Genomic DNA, 6494 nt, shown 5'->3' on the forward strand with positions numbered 1-6494 from the left:
TTTTTGTTTATGATTGAGAACCTTCTTCCCATTCTACCTGAGTTATAACGGATGACTGGGAAACATTCTTTCCGATCATGTGTGTTATCATTTATGACCGAAAACCTTCCATTCTTTATCAGCTGAGTTATTGTTATGATTGGAAATTATCTTTCTCAGTTGCCTGAGTTGCCGTTTATAATGGAAATCTTTTTTCTCTACCATCTGACTTTTCATTTATGACTGGAAACCTTCTTTTTCTATTACCTGAGTTACAATTCATGGTTGAAAACCTTTTGTTTTCTCTCACTTGAGTTCTCATGTATGACAAGAAACAGTTTTTCTTTATCTCTTGCATTATCAATTATGACTTGAAACTATATTTTTCCACCACCTATGTTAGCATTTGTGACTAGAAATCATCTTTTTATTGTTTATGTTATTATCTATGAATGGAAACCATCTTTTTGTATCCCTTGAGTTGTCATTTATGACTGGATATGTGCTATCTTCTCTATTTTTTTGATGATGGCCATTTACACACACACACACACACACACACACACACACACACACACATGCACACTGGAATATTACTCAGGCATGAGGTAGAAGAAAATCCTGACATTTGCAATAATATGCATGGACCTTGAGGAAATTATGCTATATTATTGATTTTTTTCTCATTTTTAAAACAACTATATGAAGTTAATCATAATGCCCATTACTGTTATCTCGGTCATCCTTACTTAATTTCTCTGGTTATTTTCTATCTGGATTTTTTTTTCTTTCTTTTCCCCCCCTCTATCTAGCTTTTAACACTCCAAATTATTTTTCTCTCTAACGTATTTTCCAACTTTAGACAGCATTCTTCTCACCTTTTTTTCTATTCTGAATATTCTCTACTTAAATATTTTGTCTCTTCTTTAATAGCTCTTAATTTTTATTATTATTAAGGGAATACTAAAAATATTTCAAAGTAGAGAATATAATGAGTCCTTATGGATCTTCACCAAGCTTTGACAATTACCAACTCATGGTTAAATTTTTCATCTGGACTCCCACCCACTTCCACCAACTCCCAAGATTCTTTTGAAGTAATTTAAAGACATGGCATTATGTATAATTTCATTTATATGACATTTTCAAAAGTACAGAACAACAGAGATGGAAAATAGATTAGTGGCTGCCATGGGACAGGAAGGGAATAAAACAGTTTTTTTTTGTGGCCATAGAACAGCTTAGAACAGTTGATTTTTGTGGTGGTTGAACAAATCATTACATGGAATAAAATTGCTTAGAACTATACACATCCACACACACAAATGCAAGTTAAAAATAGTAAAAATTGAATAAGGTCTGTAGTCTAGTTATCAATGATGTACCAATATTATTTCTTTTGGTTTCAGTGTTGTACTGCAGTTATAAAATATGTCACCATTAGAGGAAGCTGGACACGTTGCATTATTTCTGACATTACCTGTGAGTTTATAATTATTTCAAAATAAAAAAGACTTTAAAATTAATTTTAATACCCTTAAATCAGTAAAATACTCAGGAATGCATTGAACAAAATAAGTAAAAGTACATGCAAAACTACAAAATATTTCGGAGAAAAAAGTCTAAATAATTGGAAAGATATATACCATGCCTATAGATTTGAAGGGTCAATATTGTGAAAATGCCAATTTTCCCAAAATTAATCTATAGTTTCAAAGTAATCATGGTCATAATTCTATCAGAATTTCTTATAAAAATTGACATGCTGAATGGAAGTACAAATACCTAAAAAAGAAAACCAATCTTAAAAAAAAATCTCACTTCAAAAACTATTATAAAACTATAAAAGTAATAATATAGCCATACTGACATGATGATAGAAAAAAAAATCAAAGGCACAGAACAGACAGTCCAGAAATATACCCACTCATATTTGGTCAATTATTTTTGACAAGGTTGCCAAAGCTATTCAGTAAAATAAGGCTTTTCAGCAAATATTTAGAATATTATATATCTGTTTGTGTCACAAAGAATATTAATCCCTACCTCACACCATGCACAAAACTTAATTTGTGGTAGATCATATACTGAAACCTAAAAAGCAAAAACTACAAATCTCATAAAACACAGGAGAATACCTTCATGACTTGGGAACAGGCAAATATTTTTTAGACAAGAGTCAAATGCACCTTAAAAAAATTTAAAGGAGTAAATAAAAAAATCAGACATCATTAAATTTAAAAAATGCTATTGCCACATAACACTGTTAAAAAATCAGTAAGTAAACCACAACCTAGAAGAAATTATTTGTAAAATGTATAGCTTACAAAAAACAAATCAAATACATAAAAATCCTATGTGACAATAAAAGGACAAATAAGCCAATAAATAAAAAGAGCAAGTACATGGGCTCCTGAGAGGCTCAGTTGGTTAAGTGGTTCAATATCTGAATCTTGATTTTGCTCGGGTCATGCTCTCAGGGTTGTGGGATCAAGCCCCTGTGGGGCTCTGGGCTCAATGCAGATTCTGCTTCTCCTTCTCCCTGCTCCTCCCACTGCTCAGTCTCTCTATTTCTGTCTGTTTCTAAAATAAATAGATAAAATCTTAAAAAAAATAAGACCAAGTGCCCACTTTGCAAGCACATATATTAAAATTGGAACACTATAGAGAAGATTAGCATGGCCTCTGTGCAAGGATGATATGCAAATTCATGGAGCATTCCATATTAGAAGAAAATGAGCAAAACTCTTGGATACTTTACAAAGGGGGATATAAAATGGGAGTAAAAATAAAAAGAGAGAGAGAGAGAGAAAACCAAATAAGAAAATGAGCATTTGTCATTAAGGAAAATCAGGTTAAAATCATGATAAAATTGCCCTACAGAACTAAAAGTTTGGCTGAAATTTAAATGTCTGAGACACCAAATGCTGCCAAGTAGGAAGAGTAATTAGAACTCTTATGTGGTGGGTGTGTAAAATGATATAGCACAATGGAAAGTGCTTTGGCAATGTATTATAAAGACAAATATACAGCTGTTCCATGGCATAAGGATTCTACTTCTAGGTATTTATCCAAGAGAAATGAAAATATATGGCCATAAAAAGGTGTCATTTTTTATATATCTAATATATGGCAACTAATATGATAAAAATAGCAAAATGGTTGCCTTGGGTATAAGAGTGTTGACTGGGAAGAGAATGAGGGCACTTTGGGGGATTACGGTTATATTCTCTATCTTAATAGGGTCTGGTTACACAAGAGTATGCATTTGTCAAAACTCATCAAATTGTACAAATAATATGTGTACGCTTCACTGTATATTTAAACTAAAACCACTATTAAGTATTGAATTTCAGTTCATGGATTTCCATGTAAGTATGGTATCAGTTAGTGATTCTGAAACAGTTTATACATGTACACTTTATATTTAAATGGACATTTCTGTAAATATGGATATTTCTCTTTATATGGATATAAAAAGCTAATTAGAGTGTCAACTAGAAATGCCATACAGGAGGAGCTTGTCTGATTTTGAAAAAAAGATAATAGTAGAAAGATAGATCATTTTTGAAGGAGGCGTAAGGTCGGGATGGAAGAAATTCCAGCTAATGAGAAAGCTCAATTAAGGAAAATGTTTTAAAATGCATGAAAGAGAGGAAAGAATTTCTGAGGCAGTGTCTTTGAATAAGCAAGTTAGATGGAGTTACTGTTGGGGAATATCATTAAAAACAAAATCTTTGGCCACCCCAGAAAACCTTTCCACAAAAGTGGAAGAGAAAGAAAACAGCTTTATTATAGAATAGGTTTTAAACCAGAAAGAAATCTTACCCTTTTATATTGCCAAGCAGATAGAAGCCTATGGCATACATGTTCTCATAATAATTGGTAACTAGTCCTTAAATAAGAGGACTTGACAGCACCATTTGTCACACATCTTTCTTCCTAGACTCACCTGCTAACTGGGCTGGCCATCTGTGTTTGCTAATTGTATTTTTCCAAAGGAAAAATAAACAGTAATATTTTTACGAAAAGAGGTGCTTTGGCAATTTAGCATGAGGTACCCACTGACTTAAGGCTTCTACCCTCCAACAGAAACTGGAAGATAGCGATGCTATCTTACTTGACGATGGTATTTCAAAGAGATGGCTCCCAGGTCCTTGAGAAAGACATTATTGTGTCATCTAGCCGGCAATTGGCTTATTTAGCTTTTAAAAAGACTTATGTGCATTTTAAAGAGACAAAGAGAAAAGTGTTCTAAAGTAAGCCTTGTAAGAAAAGGTGGGAGGTTGGGGGAGGGAGAGAGGTTTCTTCCCTTATTTTTAACAGGGAGAATTAAGCCTCTTATTTTTAATTTATATTTGCCCTTATACTATACAAGAGGGACACAGATCTTGATATAGTCATGATTTCCTTCATAGAGATAGAATGTATTGTGGAAACAAATACAAGATCCATAATTCTTACCCAAGACCTTTGTAGCCAGATATGTTATAAAGTAACATATAAAATAATGTTTTTCAGATTATAGGCAGGTAATACCATGATATATACTTTATGTATTAGGAAAAACCCCAATAAAGTCTTAAGTAACACCTTGTAATCAAAACATTAATATACCTGTAGGGAAATATATGAATATTCACACTAATTAGAATAAACAATATAAATAGCTATACTTCAGTAAAGTTTTGAGGCCAAATGAATTGGTCAGGTCAGGTCAATTCTCATAATCAGATGAGATATAAAAATCTCTTAGTTTCCACAGCCTTTTGACTTAGGCTTTTAGATAAAAGATTTGAGATTTATAGGGGGGAGTAAGATAGTGAATGAACAAAGGAAAGGCAGTATGATTTATGAAAAAAACATTAAGAGCGCTCAGATGAAGGCTTTTAATTTTAAAGGGACAAGAGTCAATATGACTACATGTTTCTCTCCAACCGCACTCATCTGTGCATTCACATCTCAAAGAAAGCAGAAAGTTGGACAAACTGGGCCCAGTTATTTCTAGGCAAATTGTGAAAGAAGACAAAAGAATTGAGTATACCTACAGGAGAATGATTATAATGATGGGACTTGGACTTTTAGTTGGGTGGGGGGGGAATAAGTTTCTGAGAGAGGGAGCACCACATGGTGGGAGAAGGTAGGTAGATGGAAGAAGTTGGATTGAAATCCCTGTAGGGTTCAACAGGCATAAGATTAGGGTTACTATAGGCAGTGAGATGCAAAAAGATGGTATACAGTGTGGGATTCAAAATTGAGATTATAGAGTTGTAGGTAAGAAGATCAGTGGAATATCCATAGGAATTAGTAACCAAGTCAAGATGGAGAATAAATTCATTACAGAAGAGAAGCTTAAGGTTATTGGAAAGAACACTTGCAAGGAAATTGAAATTCTAATAATTATAATAGTTAGTAGGGCTGGAGAGAGGAACAGTAAGTCAAGAGCCAAAGTATTCAGGGATTGAGGGGAATGACCCTCTGCAAATAGATGCAACCACCTTTCTATTGTCCACATTTAAATGAATTTTTTTTTTTTTTTTGCCTTTCTTAGATTTCTATTTTGGAAAGCTAAGATATTTCTATGTTTTTTTTTTAAGGTTTTATTTATTTATTTGACAGAGACACAGCGAGAGAAAGAATACAAGCAGGGGGAGTGGGAGAGGGAGAGGGAGAAGCAGGCTTCCTGCTGAGCAGGGAGCCCAATGCGGGGCTCGATCCCAGCACCCCAGGATCATGACCTGAGCAGAAGGCAGATGCTTAAAAACTGAGCCAATGAGGCACCGCTCTATGTTTTTAATTGGTACATTAGTAATTTGAATTTTACTGAAAATGAATTAATTTCTCTTGTAAATTATTTCATTAAACTAAGATAAAATGCTTGAAACTAGTAAATTTTTTAAATAAAAATTTAAGGGATTTTAAAATTAAACCTATTTGTGTATGTACATTCTAATCCAATTTTTAAACATTCAAAATGATGTAAATTGTTCAGTGTACATAATTTATGAGTTTGCATTTTTCAAACTCTTTAAAAATGGAAACTAAATATAAGTGTTTCTTTTGAAGTTTTAAACCAGTAAATATGGAGACCAAACAAGAAAGTTTAATGAGCAAGATTAATTAAATAAACTTAGTTTTATAAATCTGTGTAAATTGTTAAGGTAGGTGGTAAACTTTCCATTATGGATACTTGGTATAGAAAGGAATGCTCATTTTTTATTTGCTTACTTATTTTCTGAATAGGCTTGATGAAGATAAGAAACCAGATCAGATATTGAACCCTTAGCAATGTGACACAATTGTCAAATAGTTAAATTATTTACCTTTCTCTCTTTCTTTTCCTTCCTTTCTCCTTCCTTCCTTCCTTCCTTCCTTCCTTCCTTCCTTCCTTCCTTCCTTCTTTCCTTCCTTTTTCTTTGACAGAGAGAAAGCATGCGAGTGGCACGGGTATGGGGGGAGTGGGAGAAGGGCAGGGGGAGAGGGAGAGAGAGAGAATCCTAAACAGAGAAACCCTG

The 6494-nt window shown here is 33.4% G+C and overlaps 1 non-coding gene across 1 annotated transcript; it reads left to right on the forward strand.

The window, feature by feature from the left end:
• Positions 1-2602: 2602 nt before the first annotated feature.
• On the forward strand, positions 2603-2709 carry LOC113919044. The gene has a single exon (XR_003518787.1). It is a non-coding gene; the product is annotated as a U6 spliceosomal RNA (small nuclear RNA).
• The last annotated feature ends 3785 nt before the right edge of the window (positions 2710-6494 follow it).

Source organism: Zalophus californianus, chromosome 1 (genome assembly GCF_009762305.2).
Source record: "Zalophus californianus isolate mZalCal1 chromosome 1, mZalCal1.pri.v2, whole genome shotgun sequence".
Classification (NCBI taxonomy): domain Eukaryota; kingdom Metazoa; phylum Chordata; class Mammalia; order Carnivora; family Otariidae; genus Zalophus; species Zalophus californianus.